Here is a 24,176-nt window from a genome sequence, read left to right as displayed (position 1 = left end):
TCTGGGTCTTACTTTCCTTATCTGTGAAGTGGCTCGATAAACCACTGAACTTCATTAACTGTCAATAATCCTAATAGGATTAAAGTGAAATATTTCTATATTTTGTGACCCTTAAAAGCCCCAGAGGGTGCCTAGCACTACAGCATCCTCTTTATGGAAATAAACTGTCAATAATGTGTGTTCAGGACTGCTACGCCCTCATTCCCTATTCTGAGGGCGCTGGAAAGAAGTAACTTGTGTTATTTTACAGACCCCGACAGGCTGGTACCTTGTCACACTCCTGTTTCTAATCTTCTAGAACTCTCAAGCTGAAACCCTCTTTCAAACAGGCATTTCATGGGTACCACCAGCACTGACATCAGACCTTGAGTTCAAAGGTCACATGTCTCTCCCACTCCCCTGCCGTCTGTGTCTGGCCTGACCTCACCGAACGAAATGCCTTCTTTATCTCAAACAAGTATAGGCTGCTATGAGAAGGAGTCTGGAGAGGGAGATTATTGGTTGCAATTGTTTGAAAGATTCTAATAATTGCAAGCAAGGGATCCATCCTCTCGTGTCACGTAAGTTGGAAAATGGGTCAGACATAATGCATTTGGTTAAGTGTCTAAACTGAAAAGGTGCTATTTTATTTTAAATGGCATAGTCTTTACAAAGGCTAAGGTTACTGGTGCAATGCTCTCTCATTTTAAAATGTATCAGGGACATGCCCTCTGAGGGTCAGGCTTTCATTTGCGGATGTTAATTCTCAGCTGCCTGCTTCTCGTCCTTCATTGTACCCTGTGTCTTAGCTGGGCACGCTCCTGACTCCCTGCGCTATCCAGACGGTCCATGTAAATAGTGTTTATGTTAAGGAAGTCATGTTCAGTGTGACTGGAGCACACAGAAACTGATGTTGTTGTCACTTTAGATTAAGCTCTTATTTTAGTAAAGGAGGCAATTGGAGCAGGCAGCTGAGTGGCCGAATGAAATATTCAGCTCATTTCATTTAGAGCTGCCCGGTTTCCATTGTTCATGCTGGCAAGTCTGGTTAACCCTGTCGGTGCTGGCACATAGCAGCCCCTGACTCACTCACACACTCTCCAGCTAACACATTTTAAGTCATCCATCAATACACCTAGACGTAATCAAGTGCAAGAGGTAGGCACAGTCACCCCTGGATGCATCGTGGTGAACTCCTGTCCATTTGGGTGCCCCAAATGAATGCTTTCAAAGGGGGATGTATGTGCACAGAGTCTAAATTTCCAGTTACAACTGGGAAATGGGTGAGCACTGAGATGCTTAGAACACCAGGTTTTCTTTTTTTGAGTCAGCTAAACTGTTAAAATGAAATAATGTGTTTACCAAGGGCAAATGTTGGGCTTTAAGTCCTGGGAACATGTTAAGTACTGCCCTGAGACAAGGAGCTGTTGAAAACACAGGTAGACACCAGCATCATCCCCGAACCAATGCCCTAGCTACATAAATTATTGTTTGAAATGTACTATTTGGAAGGACTTGTGTATAGAGTCTTAATAATATTTTGCTACTTTCCTGGGAGTGCTGATTGTGTCCTGGCCATTTTTTGGAATTTAAGGCACCTGTTTAGAGACTCTCCCACCATTACAGAATAATTCAGCCCAACCAAAAAAATCAGCTTTCTCTTTTTCTCCCTCTCCTCATCTCTCCTTCCCTCCTTCTCTCTCTTTCTGTCCCTACACCTTCTCCTTCCTCCTCCTCCATCCCTCCTTTTCTGGACAACTTAAATCAGAAAAGGTGATTGAGGGAAATGATACAGTAATTATCATTTTCATATGCCAAATCTAAGTTTTTCATCCGTAAGAAAATGCTTTGTAAAGTGAATGAACATCATTTCAAGATCCTGGGAGAACAGAAATTCTTCCTAGCTACAACTTACTGATATTACTTTATGTTCACATGAAGTATCAGTCATCAATGAACAGAAATAACTAATTGCTATTATGGAGTCTGACTCAACTCCAAAAACACAATGAAAGACAAATACACACCAGGCTCTGTGCTGGGCTAACAGTAACTTTAAAATTCATGGTATCTAAATATTTAATAATTATTCTGTAGATCCAGGTTTTCTGGAGCCTAAAAGCTTATGTGATTTTAGAAAGAGAAAACAAATTGAAATGTTTAACATGCAAGTGAATATTTAGTTACAATGGAAAAATCCTAACAAATTAGTACTTGAAAACACTGAGATGTATCACAAACATCACAAAATCTGGGGAAAAAACACATAATACTCATATTAATTAACTCCCTGACCGCACTTCTCTAATGCTTTTCTCTCCCACAGTTGTTAGCTGCATACTCTGATTGCCTCTTTGTAAATATTACTTTCTATAGAGAACATGGAAAGATAATCCATTCTTTTATCTAGTATGCTTACTTAAATTGTATCTTTAAATTCTTATTGAATTTGCTTTTATTTATTTACTTATTTATTTGCTGAGCAGCATGTGGGATCTTAGTTCCCTGACCAGGATCGAACCCGCACCCCTTGCATTGGAAGCACAGAGTCTTAACCACTGTAACACCAGGGTATCCTTTAAATTGTATTTTTAAATTGTATTTTTAACTATTCATAATTGTGATTCAGAAACCATGCAACTGCACAATGCAAGATGCTTGCTGCCTATATTACTCCTATAAGTTTTTACCCTAAAAACGCAGATATTTGAGAAATTCTACTTATGCAATATTCATCAAAAAAGAAAAATTACACAGTGCATTAACAATACTATGAACTGCATTAGTCATTAAATTCCTAACAGGAGAGAACTTCTATTGTGACTAAGCATTGAATCAAACCAAAATCCAAGCTGTTTATAACATTATACATCTAATAACAAGAAAGGTTTTTCATAGGGTAGCTTCTGGCTCTGTACGTTTCAAATCTAGTTACAACAGGTGTCAGGACTGTAGAACGTGTCCATAGGATAATATGGCCTCTGTTTCCTTACTTGTGTGTCAAATGGCTCCAGTAAATTGGCAAAGTGGAACATCATCAATAGTGTCACTATACATGGAAGAGTAACATAACTATGTCCCATTTAATTTAAAATCACTGTATCACCAGCTTGATCCCCCTTTGGTAGACCCCCACTACCACCACTCCAGGATTCTTGCCTGGAGAATTCCATGGACAGATTAGCCTGGCAGGCTATAGTCCATGGGGTTGCAAAGAGTTGGACACGACTGAGTGACTAACACCACCACCAAAATAAAGCCGTTATCTCTCCAATGCCGTCACAAAACAGAAAAGGAATGAGGGGGAGATTAAAGTGAAGGCACTGGTCGTAAGCGATTGCAGTGAAAATAGCTTAGATTGCAAATTTTACAAAATATATGGTTCTTTGAATACATGGCCTATACAGCATCTCCAAGCCTGGGAAAGAACTCATAGGAATGAAGGGCCCTGAAGCTTAGTTTTCCCTCTAGTGAAATAGTTTAGTTGTTTTCTGATTGAACAAATTTTTAAAATAATAAATATCAGATATTTGTCAATAATTATAATTATAAATATCTATTAAAGGAATCTTATTTTAAGACATAGAGTCCAATTGGTAATTAACAATAATTGAAGAATTCAAAAAAAATACAAGAGAATGGTATTTGGAGCAAATTTTGTTTTGGGAATTATAAAACTGTTAGTACCAATTTTCTAAAAAAACAAAGACCTTCTGCATCTAAAGTATAAACAAAATGTGGGATTAAACAAAAAAATTTTTTTTTAATTGCCACATATTTCAGCTGCTAAAAAACAAGATAGCTGTTGAGAAGAGCATGCTGAGTTAGCCACTGGCAGGAAAACTGTGGAAATACACATTTGGAACTCCGTTTTCCAAAGAGCCTATGGAATTAAATAAGAGAAGAAAGCAATTCCAAAATTTAATTTTGATAGAATTTTCTCCTCTGCTGACTCTCAGAAACGTACAAATTGCAATCTTATAACACATTATCTCTAAAAACTGCAAATACCTTATGTGTGTTATATAAACAGTTACAGCATATTTTTCCATTAAACAAAATATTAAATCAAAACATTCTATGTACTCATAATATTAAAAAAGCTTTCTAATTTTTAATATAAGGTTTTCATAGTGAGTTCATTCATTTGAATTATCTCTGAATATGCATTAGAAAGATACTAATTCTATACACTCATATTGACTAAAAAGATAAAACATAAACTTGGAATAAATGATCAATGCTTAAATCCAATGCATAACTCAGCATATTCATTAAAGCAGCTAAACTTATTAAAGTTTTTACAAACTTCTCAAACTATTCATTAAGAGTTTAGGGGAAAATCGATGTTAGATTTAGGAATCAAATTCCATTAAAAACTTTTGAGATGGATGCCCCAATCTCTAAAGTGGGTGAAACGATCAGTTTATTAGCTTTTCAAACTTGCATGTCTTTCTAGTTTGTTTCTTTTCTTCCTTCTGCCTCCTTTACTTTCTTGAAACCATAGGAACTGGGTGGCCCTGCCACAAAATTCTTAGCCAACGAAATGTGAATTATAAAAAAAAAATATTTCAAGACATTAAGTTTTTGAGGGAGGGTAGAGGAAGAATTAAGACTTTTTTAGAAAGTTGCTGAGGAACAGCAAAGCTAAAACCAAAGCACAAACTCAAAGGTTAGAAGAAGCAGAACTTACTGAACAGAATCAACTATATTCAACTCAAAGTCAACAACAGGGAACATTCAAAGTCATTTCAATACATATACCAACAGACCAAATTCTTAGCACATGAAATGTGAATTATAAAAAAAATAAAATTCAAGACATCAAGTTTTGAAGGGAGGGTAGAAGAAGAATTAAGACTTTTTTAGAATGTTGCTGAGGAATAGCAAAGCTAAAACCAAAGCACAACTCTCAAAGGTTAGAAGCAGCAGATGTTAATGAACAGAACCAATTATAGTCAACTCAAAGTCAACAACAGGGAACATCCAAAGTCATTCCAACACATATACCAACAGCCCAAATTTGTACCTGCCAAGTCTACTTTCCTCTTTCACTTCTCTGATATCTTAATCTAAATAGACAAAATGCTTCATTGCAATAATATGGCTACCCCAGATATATCCTAAATTCCATTTGCTATAAAGAAAAAAAATGGAGAAGGCAATGGCGTCCCACTCCAGTACTTTTGCCTGGAAAATCCCATGGACGGAGGAGCCTGGTAGGCTGCAGTCCATGGGGTCACAAAGAGTTGGACACTTACTGAACTTTCACTTTTCACTTTCATGCATTGGAGAAGGAAATGGCAGCCCACTCCAGTGTTGTTGCCTGGAGAATCCCAGGGACGGTGGAGCCTGGTGGGCTGCCGTCTATGGGGTCGCACAGAGTCGGACACGACTGAAGCGAATTAGCAGCAGCAGCAGCGGCAGCGGCAGCATGTATGCATGCATTTAGAATGCATAGTATAACTACTCTCATAAAAGACTTACAACTATCTCCTGTGTGTGTGCTTAGTTGCTCAGTCATGTACTACTCTTTGTGACCCTTTGGACTATAGCCTGCTAGGCTACTCTAACAATGGGTATTTTTAGGCAAGAATACTGGAATGGGTTGGCATTTTCTCCTCGGTGGGATCTTCCTGATCCTCCCAACTACTACCTCCTAATGCTCCCTAAATCATTACCAGGAAAAGACCACAATAATTACCCCTGAAAAATAGACTTCTACGGAGAGTTCACAATTACAGATCACATTTATCTAACCTTCATAGTAAAATGAAAAAGAAGCACTGATTTTACCCTACAGTTTAGTTTTAAAAAAATAAAATTATAATGTCCAATGTTAGTGGAAGTGTAGATCAAAAAATCCATTTCTATATTAGCTATGGCAGTGTCAGATGGCACAGTCTATCTGGACAGTCTATCTAGTAACAGATAACAAAATGCATTAAAATACTTAACACAATTGATATAGTAAATAAACTTTTGTGAATCCAAAAATATGAAAACATACATAAAGATGTTCAATAAACCATTACTTGCAACTGTGACCTGACGCTACCATTTTTTTCTTATTAATAGCCCTCAGTTCAGTTCAGTTCAGTCACTCAGTCGTGTCCGACTCTTTGCCACCCCATGAATCGCAGCACGCCGGGCCTCCCTGTCCATCACCAACTCCCGGAGTTCACTCAGACTCACGCCCATTGAGTCGGTGATGCCATCCAGCCATCTTATCCTCTGTCGTCCCCTTCTCCTCCTGCCCCCAATCCCACCCAGCATCAGTCTTTTCCAATGAGTCAACTCTTCGCATGAGGTGGCCAAAGTATTGGAGTTTCAGCTTTAGCATCAGTCCTTCCAGGACTGATCTCCTTTAGAATGGACTGGTTGGATCTCCTTGCAGTCCAAGGGACTCTCAAGAGTCTTCTCCAACACCACAGTTCAAAAGCATCATTCTTTGGCAATCAGCCCTACCATCCATCAAGTCATAGAAGGGAGAAATCTTGGCCCTATTCTTTCCCTCACACTAAGAGCCAATAATTTCTCCCCCTTAGTCTTCCACATCTTTTCTTTTTCATCTCTATAGCTACTATGTTGGTTTAAGAACTTGCTATCCTCTTCTGGATTCCTGCAGTATCATCTTGGGACTAGATCTGGAAAATGAGATCTAAGCTTATACAATTTGGGGACCCTTTAAAGAAAAAGAAGGTAAAACTGTAAATGCAAAAGGTTTGTCACCAATGCTTCTCTCTATGAGAGAAGCATAACAGAGGGGTAGTAATATAGAAATAGAAGTGCTCGTAATCAGCTGAAGCTAAAAGCTCACACTTCTGGCAAATTTTATGAAAACACAGACCCACAAGAATACATTTTGGAGTCTCCACCAAAACTGCTAGAGGTCCTTGCAAGCCAAGTGTGTTTTGTTTTGTTTTTTCGTTTTTTTTTTTTAAGCTTTTTGGTATATCTGAACCCTTACCAAATGCTTAGATCCTGAAGCTTACAATTTCTAAGCCATCCATCCCACCATATTGCTGATAAATCAATTTTTCTAAAATGCATTTCTAAACATATTTCTGCCCCATTTGTAAACCCTTCTTGCCAATAGGATAATTAGTACAAAGCATTCCATGATATCACCTCCACCTACTTTTCCAACTTCATTTTCTAGACATGCTGCATTATTTACAGTTCCTTATGACGTTATTTCAGTCATACTATACCTTAACAAATGTTCCTGCTTCTAACTGTAAAGTATTTTCTTCTCTTTTCTGGCTAAAAGATTTCTTCTTTTTTTCTGTTAAAATTCATTACAGATCTGAAACTAGAATTGAAAGCAACTTCTTTGGCCCATTCTTGTCCAGCTTTGTACTTACCATGCATTACAAGGACTTATCATGGTCTGTTTTCCCTAATAAATTACAGTCTCCTTCAAGGTGGAACCCCTGGCCTAGCCATCTTTATTTCCCAAGTGCCTGCATTAAGCACTCAGTAATCCTCAGCTGAACAAATGAATGGAAAAGGAAGAGAAGCAAATATACTAAAAGGTTACTATTATTGCTTTTGGTTATTGGCATTGTTGGTAATTTTTTACCCTCATTTTAAAACATTTTTGCTATTTGGCTATATATGTTTTATAGTGGGAAATCTAATTTATAATAAAATATTTCTTTGAGGTTTCTTGTGATTTTCATTAGATCTAGTATCTAATTCTCTTAATTCTTTGCACACCTGTGCCAGGCTTATTTAGAGGGCCAACAGTCTACCTTACTTGAAATAATGTTTAGATTCCTATACACAATTAGCTAAATAAATATCATTAGTGCAGCTTCATTAAAACATATTTTTCTTAAATATTTCTCAGTACACATATTTCTCAGTAAGTGAGCATTTATTAGAATTTTGGCAAGAAAAATCTTAAAATGGACTTATTTCCATAGGTATATATTTCAAGCACTAACTGAAAGGGATAATAAAAATGTTTTGCCATCTGGAATAAAACAGCACTAAATACTACAAGACTCAAATTATGTTCATATTCATGAAGACACATTTCCAAATCACTATTATAATTCCTATCTTCCACATAAGATGCACTAAAGAATTGTTTTTATAAGGAAAATATCCAAAACAATCTGATAATTTTCCTAAATATAACCCTCATTGAAGCTGAATATATTTTAGTAAAGCTATCATTATCATTATCCAGTAAATGCCTGCAGGAACTTCAGAGCAAACATTTTATTCATTTTCTTTCGCATGATCTAAATATGTTGCTTTATTACACATTGTTTAACTATGCTCTACATGAAACAGACCACGTACACATGGCATATGTAGATATGAATACAGGTCAAGAGCACCCCAAACGCAAACCACAGGTCACAGGAATAACATCAGCAAACTCACACTGACACCATTTTAGTAGTTTCAGATCCAGTTGAATTCTTCACAATCTATACCTCTAGTTCAAGTACAAATTCATTTTCTAGCCTAGAGTATTACAGTTTTAGATGAACTTCTTCACAAACCTGTTCCTTTGTGTAAGGTATAAAGTATAAAGTGACTCCTTTGTGTAAGGTGTAAGGTTATTACAAGCTCATGAGATAGTTTGACCCATGTCTTAGTCTGAGCTCCTTCTCTGGGTGGATCCATGCCCCAGCCAATCTGATCGGATGTTTAAAGGAAAACTAGCATTCTCCTCTTTGCAGAGGACTGCACGCAAGAGTTGCCTGAGATGAAGTGTGGCACAGCAGAAAGAACTCGGCTGTAGAGTCACAATGTCATGGCGCGGAATCTCCACAATGGCATTTCAAGGGCTGCGTGACCTTCAAGTTTATTGAACCTCTTTGAACCATAGTGTTATGGGCTGAATGGCGTCCCCCTCCACCCCAAATTCACATGATAAAGTCCTAACTTCAGGTATCTCAGTCTGACATTTGTTTGCTTTTTTTTTTTCCCTTTTTATTTTTTTAAACACTAATATTTTTCTCATTAACAGACTTTATTTCTCGGTCTTAGGTTTATGAAAAAATTGAAAAAAAACATAAAGAGTTCTCAAATACTCCTTTCACCCCACCCTCAGTTTACCCTGTTATTAACATCTTACACTGGTATGATACTTTTTTTTTTTTTACAGTTGATGAACCAACAATGAAATGATTATTAACTAAAGTCCATTGTTTACATTTGACTTCTTTTTGTGTGTTGCATGCTTCTACGTACTTTGACAAATACAGAATGGCATGTCTCCACCATTACAGTATCATATATCATATGATAAAGCTTAACTGCCCCAAAACCCTACTGTGTTCCACATATTCATTTTTCCCTTTGTGTCTCCTTTCTCTATCTCTGTAGTGTATATAGATATAATATAGTAATATAAATGATCCTGTGTTTTTAATTTCAAATTCCATTTGTTCATGTGGTATATGGGAAATCAATTTACTTTTATATATTAGTCTAATCTAGAAGCAATACTTATCCAGGAGTCTTTTTATAAATTATTTTGAATTTTCTACATAGACAATTATGTAACCTGTCAACAGTTTTCATCTTTCTCTGTCCCTATCTGTGAAGTGAAAGTCACGCAGTCACATCAAACTCTTTGTGACCCCATGGCCTATACAGTCCATGGAATTCTCCAGGCCAGAATACTGGAGTGGGCAGCCTTTCCCTTCTCCAGGGGATCTTCTCAACCCAGGGATCAAACCAAGTCTCCCACACTGCAGGCGGATTCTTCACCAGCTGAGCCACAAGGGAAGCCCCTTCCCCATTCGTGTGTATACATACATATTTTTCCTTGTCTTAATACATTAGCTAGGAATTTCCAGTATGATGCTGAATAGGAGTGGTAAGAGGAGACATCATTGTCTTATCCCACAGTGATAGGAGAAGGAATCTAGTTTCTCATCATGGTGTATGTTTTTAACTGTAGGTTTCTCTATTCCTAGATGATTGAAAGTTTATCATGAATGGGTGTTGGATTATGTGAAATGCTTTTCTATATCTATTTTTATAATCATTTGATTTTTCTTCTTTCAGGTCAGTTCAGCCACTCAGTCGTGTCCAACTCTTTGTGACCCCATAAAGCGCAGCATGACAGGCCTCCCTATCCATCACCAACTCCTGGAGTTCACCCAAACCCATGTCCATTGAGTTGGTGATGCCATCCAACCATCTCATCCTCTCGTCCCCTTCTCCTCCTGCCCTCAATCCCTTCCAGAATCAGGGTCTTTTAAAATGAGTCAGCTCTTTGCATCAGGTGGCCAAAGGATTGGAGTTTCAGCTTCAACATCAGTCCTTCACTGAACACCCAGCACTGATCTCCTTTAGGATGGACTGGTTGGATCTCCTTGAAGTCCAAGGGACTCTCAAGAATCTTCTCCCAGACCACAGTTCATCAATTCTTCTGTGCTCAGCTTTCTTTATAGTCCAACTCTCACATCCATACACGACTAGATTTTTCTTTTTTAGCTATTAATATGATAGATTATAGCAATTGATTTTTGAATGGTGAATGAGAGTTGCATATTTTTTATATACGATACTGGATTCAACCGCTAGATATTTTGCCTACGTTTGATATTAGGCTAATGCTAGTATCACAGAATGAGTTTGGAAGTGTTCCCTATGATTCTATTTTGTGGATCAGTTAGTATAGAATTAGTATCACTGTGACATTTAAAAGTGGGTCATTGCATATATAATTAGTTATGCAAAGATGAGGTTATTAGTGTGGGCCCTAATCCTATATAGGATCTTCCCAACCCAGGGATCAAATCTAGGTCTCCAGCATTGCAGTTGGATTCTTTACCAGCTGAGCCACCAGAGAAGTACAGATAATTAATTTAGCCACTAAGTTGTGCCCAACTCTTCTGACATCATGGACTGTAGCACACCAGGCTCTTCTGTCCATGGGATTTACCAAGCAAGAATACTGGAGTGGGTGCCATTTCCTTCTGCAGGGGATATGCCCTACCCAGGGAATGAATCTAGGTCTCTTGCATTGCAGGCAAATTCTTTACCAACTGAGCCACCAGGGAAGCCCAATCCTATATAACTGGTTTTCTTAAACCAGCACACCTAGTTTCCTCAAATTTTAAATCCTGAACATAAAGGATGCACTGCCAGTATACAGATTTCAACCCACAACACAGATATTCAAAAAAGGGGAGGCAATATTTTTTATCACACAGGATGTAACATTTGAGGTATTTCATTTCCTTGAATCTTACTTCTTTCTCCATTCAGTCAGACAAGCTGCTAAATTATTGGCAAGAACTGGGAGATTGGGATTTTGATATATATATATATATATATATATATACACACACACACACACACACACACACACACACACACACACACATACATACAAACGCACTACTATCTATTTCACACTATGTATAAAATAGACAACTAATGAGAACCTATTGTATAGAAATAAAACTCTACTCAGTGCTCTATCTTGACCTAAATGAGATGGATATCTAAAAAGGAGGGGATATATGTACACGTATAGCTGATTTACTTTGCTGTACAGTAGAAACTAACACAGCATTGTAAAGCAACTATATTCTAATAAAAAGCTTTTTAAAAAAAGAAAAGAAAATTGTTGGCAGAGGAGGGAAGCATGGGGGATGTAGGGGTGTCAATTACTGGTTTTTGAGTTTCAAAAGTCTAAGACCCTCTGGGAAATTAGAATGACTCTCACACATTGAAAATAGACTTAAAAGAAATCCTCCCATTTACTGAGCTAAAATCATATTTAGGTACTTTTGAGTGGAAGATAAGGTAATCAAGCCATGTACAGATATTAGTGAATCTAGAAGCAAGTTACCAATGGGGTGGCTAAGCCTTTACCCCTCCCCCAACCACTCTCCTCTTCCTGCTGCTGCTTACTAGCTTCAGTTGTGTCTGATTCTGTGGGACCATACGGACTGCAGCCCACCAGGCTCCTCTGTCCATGGGATTCTCTAGGCAAGAGTACTAGAGTGGGTTACCATGTCCTCCTGCAGGGGATCTTCCTGACCCAGTGATCAAACCTGGGTCTCCTGCATTGCAGGTAAGAGTCTTTACCACTGAGCCACCAGGGAAGCCCCTAACTCTTCCTAGTGTAGCTGACTGGATCAGATGTTAAAACTAGGAGATTCAACTAAGGCACCTTCATTGAACAGGCATGAAATTCCAAAGAAAAGGGCTAGACCAAAACCAAAATTTTTTTTAAAGTCCTAAGAACTGGCTGCATGCATGCTAAGTCACTTTAGTCATGTCCAACTCTTTGAGACCCTGTGGACTGCCAGGCTCCTCGGTTCATGGGATTTCCCATGCAAGAACACTGAAATGGGTTGCCACACCCTCCTGCAGTGATCGTCTGAGTCTTTTTTGTCTCTTGCATTGGCAGGCAAGTTCTTTAACACTGGGAAGAACATGTTGGATGGCTCTAAAACCCAACAAGAAAACATAAAGGATCAAAGGAACAGAGGTGAGGAGAAGCATTATGGAACGGTTCTTGGATTGAGCTGCTGCCCTGTGACAAGCCTCTCCTCGCTGAAGCATGTGGGATAGAAGGGGCTATTTTCTCTCTCAGGTCTTTAGGGAGGCCTCAAAAGAACAGTTTAGTTGGCGTGGATGTGTCCCCTGGAGCTTAGGAAGCCTGACAGATTGCAGACTGGCTCCCACCTTGGGAATCTCGAGGACAAGAAGGAGGTAAGGAACAACTCAGTAATTTGAGAAGCACCCTTCAGCCCTTGGAGGTTCACGAGATGCATGTTTTCATGATGCAAGCATGAGCCAAGGATGACAGAGCCAGCCTGAAGCCCCAGATGGCCGCCTGGAAGTATCCTTTATACACTCAACATGAGTTCATGTGGGATGGACTAGCCGAGAACCAGGAGGTGAGTAGGGAGTGGACACCTACAGGAGAAGCCCTGTCCAAGCTAGGAGAGTTGAATACAAATGGGTCCAGCAGGGGAGCCACCAAAGTCCCCCCAAACTAACCAAATGACTCTCAGTTTTAAATATCTGCCAGGCCCTGAAACCTAGAGCCAGGTTAACATAGTACCTGTTCACATAAAGAACATCCCTAAGCCACTCATTTCCTTTTCTTTCCCTTGTTTCAATCCTTTAGGATTTAGCGATAGCAGCCAGCAAATGGGGGAGGAAGTGACAGACAGAGAAAGAAAACAGCACACCCTCTCCCTCTGCAAGAGCCCAATCCAAATATGGACCTCAGAGAGGGGATGAGAGATGATTTGATATTAAATGAACTTGCAAGCGACTATTACAGCCTGAGATCAGACCATTCTAATTTCTGAATGTAGACAAAGTGTGTGATTTAAAGAGTAGATAGAAATTTTTTTAATCTAAGAGTAATCTTACTAGGTATGGAGCCTACTTGAGGCCTAAATTTCATCCAGAGGCAAGAGAATACCCACTTCCCTTTTCCCAGTGCATTTTAAAGAAACAACAGGAAAAAAAAAAGGTAAATTGTGTTTAGATTGGTTTCCTAAGTTGTGCTATTCAAAATACTGTAACAGGGTTGTTCAGTCGCTCAAAGTCATGTCCAACTCCTGCAACTGCGTGGACTGCAGCACGCCAGCCTTCCCTGTCCTTCACTATCTCTTAGAGTTTGCTCAAACTCATTCCATTGAGTCGACGATGCCATCCAACCATCTCATACTCTGTCACCCCCTTTCTCCTCCTGCCCTCAATCTTTGCTAAATACGATGGTAGAAAATAATGGCAGATGGAATGGATTTTCTTTCTTGGATGAGGTCCGGACCTTTGAAATGACTAAGTGATATATTGCAGGTGGACCTGACCAGGTCTGCCAAGGACTGCCTGGAGTAGCATGACACAGGAGCAACAGAACAAGGCCCACGGGCGTCACGGCATCATGCAAGGAACACAGAGCTCTACGCCACCCCCGAGACTTTCTTCTGGTTCAGCAGCAGCACACCCTCATGCGTCCAGGGAGTATCTGGAAGAAGCCAAGAGAAGGAAAGGAAAAGATCCTCAAAGGAGATCAAGGTGTGCCTCAGCAGTGGCCCATGAGTGCTGACAAAGGATAAGAGGACAAACATGACTCGTGGAGAGATGACAGCCTAGGAGCAGATATGTTTCCCCTCACCTTCTAAATCTTACTTAGAATTAGGATGTAACCTCAAATTGCTTCCACGTGGCTACATGAAGGGCTAAAATATAATTTAGGTCTAACTATAGGAAATAAAACAAGTTACATTCCTTGCACACTCAGTTATACAGACACATACCTGCCACGTGTGGTGAAGCTTGTCCCAGACTTCTAAGGATCCTCCTGAAGTGTGTCTCTACACCGTGGATGGTTAAGAAGCCTAGAAGAGAATCAAGAGCTAAGTCACTTAGAGGCAGTTTCTTGGGGTGAGGAGGTTGACTCTTAGATTTTGGCTGTTTGGGGAAATGCCAGTGGATGGTGTTCAACTGAGCCTGACAGAGTACACAACATCCATTACTACAGAACTCTTAAATTCCATCTAGAACATTATAGAACCATCAGCAGAAGGAAGAAAAACAATAGAATGAACCAGTTTGTTTGGTCTGTTTTTGAAAATCAAATGTTCCAAATCCCAGGAGAAAACATAGGAAAGAAGAGGTAAAATGGGGAACTTGAGATTCCTACCCTAAAAACTCTGGAATTTTTAAAAGCATCAAGTCCATTTCTAATGAGAAAGTGAAAGTAGCTCAGTGGTGTCTGACTCTGAGACTCCATGGACTGTAGCCTGCCAGGCTCCTCTGTCCATGGAATTCTCCAGGCCAGGATACTGGAGTGGGTAGTCATTCCTTTCTCCAGGGGACCTTCCCAACCCAGGGATCAAACCCAGGCTTCCTGCATTGCAGGCAGATTCTTGACCATCTGAGCCACCAGAGAAGCCCAAGAATACTGGAATGAGCAGCCTATCCCTTCTCCAGGGGATCTTCCCAAGCCAGGACTCAAACTGGGGTCTCCTGCATTGCAGGTGGACTCTTTACTAGCTGAACTACCAGGGAAGCCCGTTTCTAATGAGAGAAGAAACATAAATCCAAGTAAGGGAATAGATTGTGGTAGGGGGTCCTATTTTAGAGACAGTGTTCAAGGGAAAAGTCGCTCCGCTAAGGTAACATTTGTGCAGAGACCAGGACAAAGTGAGCAACGGGACAGAGGCACTTTCCATGCTGTGGGGACAGCTAGAACAAAGGCCCTGTGGTAAGAGCCCAGGAACAGCAAAAAGGCCACTGTGCCTGCAGTGGGATATGTCCTGGAAAGACAAGCAGCATGTGGAGGAAGTAGGAAAGGGCCAAGGAAAGGCTTTGAATTTTAATCTAGAAGCCATTAGAAGGCTGTCTTTTTCTTTAATCAAATATTATAACGTGACACCACTGTGTATTTGCATGCATTTCTCAGAAATATACAGAGAAATCCCCTATATCTTTTACCCTGTTTCCCCCAAGGGTAACATCTTACAAAGCTATAGTCCAATATCAAAACCAAGAGATTGACATTGATAGAGTTAAGATACAGAAGATTTCCATCCCCAGAAGAGTCCCTAAGATTGTCTTTTTATAGCCCTCCTATGCCACTTCCTTCTTAAACCCTGGAAACCACTAGTGTACAATTTCTATAGTTTTGTCATTTCAAAATTATCATACAAATGAAATCATACACAAATCTCTGGTGATTCATCCAGGTCGGGTATCAATACTTTGTTCAGTTATATTGCTCAATAGTAGTCTATGGTCCAGATCATTTAACCATTCACCCACTGAAAGGCACTACAGTATTACACTATTTCTAGTTTGGTGTTATATAAGCAAAGCTACTATCAACATTGGCACACAGGCTTTTGTGTGAGTAGAAGTTTTCCTTTCTCTGAGATAAATGCCCATGAGAGCAACTGCTGGATTCTATGGTGATTATAAGTTAAGTTTTCTTTAAAAACCTGTCAAACTGTTCTGTAAAACGTTCTGTATCATTTTACATTCCATCAGCCATGCATGAGTGAGCTAGTTTCTGCAATCCTTGCCAGCATTTGGCATTGTCACTATTTCTTATTTTAGCCATTCTGCTTTTCTCTAATGATTAATGATGTTGAACATCTTTTCATGTGCTTAGATGCTAGCTGCATATATCCTTTCCTATGAAATGTTCCTTCATGTCTTTGGTCTATTTTCTGATTGGATTGTTTCATTTTTTTTTTATTGAAGTGTTTTTAAAGATTATATTCTTAATAGTAACCCTTACTACAAGTCTAAATATATAGTCTGAAACTACTTTCTCACAGACTGTAGCTTATCATATTCTTAACAGGGTATTTCACAGAACCCAGTTTTCTGATTGGATTGTTTCATTTTTTTAATTGGTTTTGAAAGATTATATTCTTAATACTAATCCTTACTTCAAGTCTAAATATACAGTCTGAAGCCACTTTCTCCCAGCCTGTAGCTTATCATATTATTAACAGGGTATTTCACAGAGCCCAAAGTTTTTAATTTTGCTAAGTTGAATTTATCAATTTATCATTTTATAAATCATGGTTTTGATACAAAGTCTAAAAATGCGCTGTCTTGCCCTGGATCCTGAAGATGTTCCAATTTTTTTCATAAAAATTTTATTTTTAAATTTTATCAATACATTTAAGTTCTTGATATATTTTGAGTTAATTTTTGTAGAAGTCTAAGACAGGCGAAGTTTCATTTTTTGCTTATGGATGCTCAACAACTTCAATACCATTTGTTGAAAAGGCTATGCTTCCTCCACTAAACTGGTTTTGCACCTTTGTCAAAAATCAGTTTATATCTGTGTGGGCCAATTTCTGGGTTCTCTGTTCTATTTCATTGTTATATACATGTATCCCTCTGCCAAACTCACATAGTCTTGATTACTATAGCTGTATGATAAATCTTGAAATTTAGTAGATTAATTCTTCCCACTCTATTCTTCTATTTAAAAATTCTTAAAACTATTCTGATTTCTTTGCCTTTCCATAAAATTTTTAGAAAAATCTGATCTACAAAAAAAATTGTGCTGAAATATTGATACAAACTGTGTTAAACCTGTACATCAGTTCGAAGAGAATTGATATGTTTGTTATGGTGAGTCTTCTAATCCATTAACATGGTATATACCTATTTATTTATATTTTCAATCAGTACTGTATGGCTTTTAGCATATAGTCCTACACATGTTCTGTTAGATTTATAACTATTTAAATTTTTGAGTGATTATAGATGGCATTGTATTTTTAATTTTGGTACCCAGTTGTTCCTTGTTATTATACAGGAATATAGTTGATTTTTGTATGCTTATCTCATATCCTGATGGCTTCCCTGGTGGCTCAGATGGTAAAGCGCCTGCCCACAGTGCAGGAGACCCAGGTTTGATCCCTGGGTTGGGAAGATCCCCTGGAGAAGGAAATGGCAACCCACTCCAGTACTCTTGCCTGGAAAATTCCATGGACTGAGAGGCTCCTGAGAGCCTGGTAGGCTACAGTCCATGGGGTCGCAAAGAGTCAGACACGACTGAGCGATCCTATGTGTAGGATCTCATATCCTACTACCTTGCTGAACTCACCTATTAGTTTTGAAAGTTTTTTTTTTTTTTTTTTTTTTAAGTCCTCTAGGGTATTCTACATAAACAATCATGTCATCTGAAAATAGGGACTATTTTATTTCTGATTCCATTCTGATCTCTATGATTTTAGTTTCCTTCCCCTATCTTTTTGTACTGGCTGGAAGTTCTAGCAATATATTAAGTAAAATTGGTGAGTGCAAATATTTTTGACCTTGTTCCTTATCTGAGGAGAAACAATTCAGTCTTTCATCATTACGGGTAATGTTAGTTATAGAATTTATGCAGTCTTTTTCAGATGCTTGATGTCAAGGTGAAGTTCTCTGTTCTCATTTTTCTGAGAATTTTTATCATAAATGGTTGATTTTGTCAAATGCTTTTTTCTGCATGAATGGATAGGATCATATGGTGTTTCTTCTTTAGCCTGTTAACAAGGTGAATTTCAAGTACTGAACCAACCTTGATCCCCGGAATAAATCCTACTCAGTCATGGAATGTATATATTGCTGAATTCTATTTGTTAATATTTTATTAAGGATCCTTATGTCCATGTTCATAAAGAATATTATGTCTAGTTTTCTTTTCTGTTCTACCTTTGTCAGGTTTTGGTATCTCAGTAATACTACTTTCCTAAAATGAATGGTTTTCTGGAAGAGATTGTATAGAGCTGATGCTATTTCTTTCAATGTTTGTTAGAATTCTCTAGTGAAACCATCTGGGAGTGGATTTTTTTATTGTTAAAATTATTTGTTCAATCTCCTTAAAAGTTTTAGGGCTATTCAAACTATCTATTTAATATTGAGTGAGCTGGGAAGGATTGGGGGCAGGAGGAGAAGGGGATGACAGAGGATGAGATGGCTGGATGGCATCACCGACTCGATGGACATGAGTTTGAGTGAACTCCGGAAATTGGTGATGGACAGGGAGGCCTGGCGTGCTGCGATTCATGGTGTCGCAAAGAGTCAGACACGATTGAGCAACTGAACTGAACTGATGTCATTCAAAGAGTTGGTCCATTTCTTCTAAGTTGTCAAATTTATATGTATAGAACTGTTCCTAGTATATGCATATTATCCCTTTGATGTCTGCAGAGTCTGTAGTGATACACTTTAATATTTCATTCTTCACATTGGTGATTTGTGTCTTATCTGTTTTTTTCTTTGTCAGTCTTGTGAGGTGTTTGTCAACTTTATCAGTCTTTTCAAATAACCAGAATTTTTTCATTGTTTTTCTGTTTTCAATTTTATTAAATTTTTGTTTTTATTATGATTTCCTTCATTCTGCTTGCTTTGGACTTCAGGTATATTCAGCTCTTCTTTTTCTAGGTTATTGAACTGTGAGTTTAGATTATTGATTAGAAATTTTTCCTTTTCTCTAACGTATGCATTTAATGCTATAAAACATGCTTTACAGCACTTCTTTACCTGTGTCCCACAGATTTCAATGGTGTATTTTTATTTTCAATCCATTCAATGTATCATGTTCCTTGAGACCTCCTTTATGGCCCGTGGATTATTTATAACGTGTGTAGTTGAATTTCCAAGTGTTCAGAGATTTACATGTTATTTTTCTACTACTGATTTATAATTTGATTCACGGTAGTCAAAGAATACATTCTTTAAGATTTTAATTCTTTAAAAATTTTTGAGACTTGTTTTCTGATCCAGGATACGGTCAAATATATTACATATTCCATGGTCACATTAAAAGAATGTGTGCTCTGTTCCTGTGGGGTAGAGTGCTCAGTGAGTACCAATTAAGTCTGCTGGTCACTGATGCTGAGTTTTTTAATATCTTTGCTGATTTTCTGTCTAGTGTTCTATCCATTGATGAGATAGGGGTATTAAAATCTTCATTTATAAATCTATTTTTTTTTAATCTCATTTTTTTGCAACTCAGTAATTTAGGGTACACATCTTTAGAATGACTGAGTCTTATTGATGGTGCAACTCTTGTATCAATATATAATATCCCCCCTCTATCACAAGTGCCTACTGTATCTGATATTAATATAGCAACTCCTGCTTACTATTATTAATGTTTGCAAAATACTTTTTACCAATTCTTTACTTTCAACTTGTCAACATCACTATATTTGAAGAGATTTATGCTTCCTTGATAGCTCAGAGGTTAAAGCGTCTGCCTGGAACGCGGGAGACCTGGGTTCAATCCTTGGATCAGGAAGATCCCCTGGAGAAGGAAATGGCAACCCACTCCAGCATTCTTGCCTGGAGAACTCCATGGAGAGTAGAGCCTGGCAGGCTACAGTCCAGGGGTCACAAAGAGTCAGACACAACTAAGCGACTTCCACTTTCACTTTCACCTTATGAAGATAAGCACTGTAGTTGGGTGCTATTTTTTAATTTTTTTTTCTTTTTTATTTATTTATTTTTTTAAAAAAATTTTTTATTTTTTTTAAATTTTAAAATCTTTAATTCTTACATGCGTTCCCAAACATGAACCCCCCTCCCACCTCCCTCCCCACAACATCTCTCTGGGTCATCCCCATGCACCAGCTCCAAGCAAGCTGCACCCTATGTCAGACATGGACTGGCGATTCAATTCTTACATGACAGTATACATGTTATAATTCCCATTCTCCCAAATCATCCCACCCTCTCCCTCTCCCTCTGAGTCCAAAAGTCTGGTATACACATCTGTGTCTTTTTTCCTGTCTTGCATACAGGGTCGTCATTGCCATCTTCCTAAATTCCATATATATGTGTTAGTATACTGTATTGGTGATTTTCTTTCTGGCTTACTTCACTCTGTATAATTGGCTCCAGTTTCACCCATCTCATCAGAACTGATTCAAATGAATTCTTTTTAACGGCTGAGTAATACTCCATTGTGTATATGTACCACAGCTTTCTTATCCATTCATCTGCTGATGGACATCTAGGTTGTTTCCATGTCCTGGCTATTATAAACAGTGCTGCGATGAACATTGGGGTACATGTGTCTCTTTCAATTCTGGTTTCCTCGGTGTGTATGCCCAGAAGTGGGATTGCTGGGTCATAAGGTAGTTCTATTTTTTTAATATGCTCTAACAATCTGTCTCAATTGCTGTATTCAGACCATTTACATTTCATGTAATTATTGATATGTTAGGCCAGAAGCCAATAATTTCACTTTGTTTTTGGTTTTTGGTTTCTATGTTTTCTTTATCTTGTTATTCCTAAACATTTTTTATAATTCAATTTTCATTTATCTATAATATTTTTGAGTATCTTTTTCTATAGCCTTTTTAGTAGTAGGTTTAAGTATGACATCAAACTACATAATATATCACAGTCCGAGGATGTCATCATATTAACAGTTTGAGTGAAATGTGTCATGAAACATGTCCTACTGAATATTTCTGCAAAAATGTGAGATCTGGTAAATCAAAAATCTAAACATCAGAATATCTGTAGAGATATGGTAGTTTTCTTCCTAGACACTCCTATTTCCCCCCACCTAGAACTACATACACATTCATACCTCCACTGAAAAGATAATTGAAATATGAATTGGGATTAGTCAGGGGAAAAAATACATCACTCTGAATTGAAACACCAAGATTTCTGTCATTTGATGTATACTTTTTTGGATAGAAAACTTTAAAGATAATGTTTAAGAGAATGTGTTTTATAATATAATAAAGTGGACTTCCCTGGTGGCTCAGATGGTAAAGCATCTGTCTACAATGCAGGAGACCCGGGTTCGATCCCTGGGTCGGGAATATCTGCTGGAGAAGGAAATGGCAATCTACTCCAGAACGATTGCCTGGAAAATCCCATGAACAGAAGAGCCTGGTAGGCTACAGTCCATGGGGTTGCAAAGAGTCGGACACGACTGAGCGACTTCACTTACTCACTTAAAGTGGATAGAAATCTGAAAAATTGTTGAAGTCTGAACAAATACATTTAGCAAGAATGCAGGCCATCAACCAGTCATAATCTGTTTCAATTTTAAGTAGGCTTAAAACTGTTACCTAGGCTATTGTTCACCTTTTATAGAAAATTCGTTTCAGAGAGATGAAATTAACTTGCACAAGGTTATGAGAGAGTCAGTGACAAAGTTGAGCATAGCACTGAGGTCCGATAACACTGAACTACAAAATCAGGAATAAAAATATTTAATTTTTATCTGTAGTATATCAACAGTCTGCTTAAGAATGAAGTTATGCTTCATCTCCTTAAGGAAGGCAAAATCAGAACATGGCAGATGGAATATCATCACTCATCTACATTGGAATTTAACCAAGACTCGGGTTTAAATGTACCCAAATGTAGCAATGTGCCAAAAGTAGCAACTGATAGCAAATAAATGGCCCAACCATACATATTATTGCAGGCACTGGTCCACAAGAAGTTCCCAACATGAAATTGTAAGAGCTAGCATGCCCTTTTCCATTGTGTATCAATGAGTTTTCCCCATCTAACCAGACTATCACAGAGAAACAAATCTGAAGGACACTGACATATTTTCCACATTATGCAGTTTTTGTTCACTTCAGATGTAAAAACACTTGAGTATGTTCAAAAGGGACAGTCCTCAATTCCCAAAATATTTTTTATACTCCCTGATTCATTTAAAGAAAGATCAAACCTCTAGTTTGTAGTTCTCAGTGACAGGTTTCCTCTTTTAGTCACGAAAGCGTCTATGATCCAAACTTTGGAAAAAATTCTTTCTCTACATCTCCCATTTATATTCACAGTTAGATACTATAATTAAATAATAGAGTTTTGCTTACTTGGGCTCAAATCCATTAATTTTTTTTTCTTATTTTTACTCATCTCTTTCCTCTGAAATGTCTCCCAGTATTATTATTATCCTTGAGCACACAAATACACAGATCTGTGAATCTATAATGAGGTCTTCCTATTTTTTTTTTAGGATAGATTTTGCTTTATTAAATGTCTAAATTGCCTCCACTTAGATACTATCTAAATAGGAACAAATATCCTATCCTACTGAGAAAAAAAGTCATCTTTTAACAGCTGACCGCCTAGCCAAGTATATGTATTATGTTTACTCCAGGGAAACACTTGGTTCACAAGCTGACTTGGGTTCCCTGACCTGATGCCAGCAAAGGATGAATGTGCTAATGGTCTGTACCAAAGTGAGAATTCAAATGCCCTTCCATTCAAGCCCAGTGGACTGGCCAAATGATTAAGCACCATTCAGCATCTCATACAGACAGGCATCTGCCCTCCTCTCACGTGCTGAGGAGCAGGACAAGAAGAAGTGAAGGTGCTAAACACTCCAAGAGGGAAGGACGTGAATCAGATAGTAAAGCTAAGTTATTCAGCTGCCACTGTGTCCAGCTCTAACCAGACAGAACTTTTCTTCACAAGAGGAGAGGAAGCTTACAGAATTTGTGTTCACACGTCCAACGCTGTGCTCTCACCACATGCCTATGAAACTCCCTTGTCAACAGAGCTTTTACCCTTGCCCTTCTCTCCTTTTCAGGATTCCTACTCCAAATCCCCAGCACACTTAGAGCAATGACCTCAGAGACAATGCTATAGCTGATGCAAATTATATTCCTTTGTCTACCTCCTGGAGTTGGGGTGGGAAAGGAGGAGAAGTGTAAAAGCTCCAAAGTGGCAGCTAAAACCAGACCAGCCGAAGAAAGCTGTGTCTTCACATTTTTCACTAGTTTGTTGCGTCAATGCCCCTTGCTAATTTAGAATAGCCTTCATGATGTTTTACATGAAAACGTTAAAAGGTAAACCCCTATGCTGATGGTCTTGGACTGATGATGAAGTTATACTCTTACCAGTGAAAAATCAGTGGGTGAGCAGACAACCTATAAATACATAGTTCCTTGTTAACAGGCCACATTTATACATAAGAGGACTTACTTTCCTTTCCAGCCAGAGTACAGCGAAGATCAAATATATGCACTATAAAATAACTGACATCTAGTGTGGATAACACATAAGATTGTAATACTTTTTACAGCACAAATTATTCCTGATTAGAAGCAAAATCTTGAAAATACACTAAATTCTACATTTTGAAAACAAAGTAATCCCAAATCATCCCCTCCACAGATATATTAATGACTGAATGGATAAAGACATAAAAACTACATACCAAGAATTAGGCTGGTAAACTGTGTCTCATCCTTTACCTCTGCCCACAAACTGAAAGCGCAGAGTGAACACAGTGTTGAGGCCACCTCTACAAATCAGGTGAAACTCCTGGTTCTTATATTAGTGCCATAGACAATTCACCCCATCTCTGAGGACTCAGTCAAACTAACTATATATTGTTGAGTAATATCTGTAATGAACTTTGTTAGATGATGGGGGGAAAAACAAAGTCATTAAAACATATTAATAAAGAAGCTGTGATCTAACTACTTCAAAGTCAGAAAAGTCATTAGCAGAGAAAGAAGTAAAACAAGGAACGCATTCCAAAATGTCAGGGAGGGAGTTGTTACGACAAGACATGCATTTGTGTGTCAATATGTAACACAGTGACTAGCACCTAAAATACAAAAAAGTCAAAAATGATAGAAAACTCAGGCACTGGAAATTCTTGGATCAGAAGGAAATGAACAGAAGAGTTAGAGCCAAATGGTGGGTGGTCTCTCGTAGAAACTGAGAGGACAGGAAGAACC

At 38.2% G+C, this 24,176-nt stretch overlaps 1 protein-coding gene across 1 annotated transcript in view; it reads right to left on the bottom strand.

Moving 5' to 3' along the window:
• Nucleotides 1–24,176, bottom strand: part of SOX5 (SRY-box 5) — a 1,143,898-nt gene that overhangs the window by 964,552 nt on the left and 155,170 nt on the right. Inside the window, exon 2 of the mRNA XM_018048397.1 lies at nt 14,250–14,330. The gene's annotated coding sequence lies outside the window, so the exon portion shown is untranslated. The remainder of the gene's footprint in view (nt 1–14,249; nt 14,331–24,176) is intronic.

Source organism: Capra hircus, chromosome 5, assembly GCF_001704415.2.
Source record: "Capra hircus breed San Clemente chromosome 5, ASM170441v1, whole genome shotgun sequence".
NCBI classification, from domain to species: Eukaryota; Metazoa; Chordata; class Mammalia; order Artiodactyla; family Bovidae; genus Capra; species Capra hircus.
This window is presented reverse-complemented; position numbering and strand designations above follow the sequence as displayed.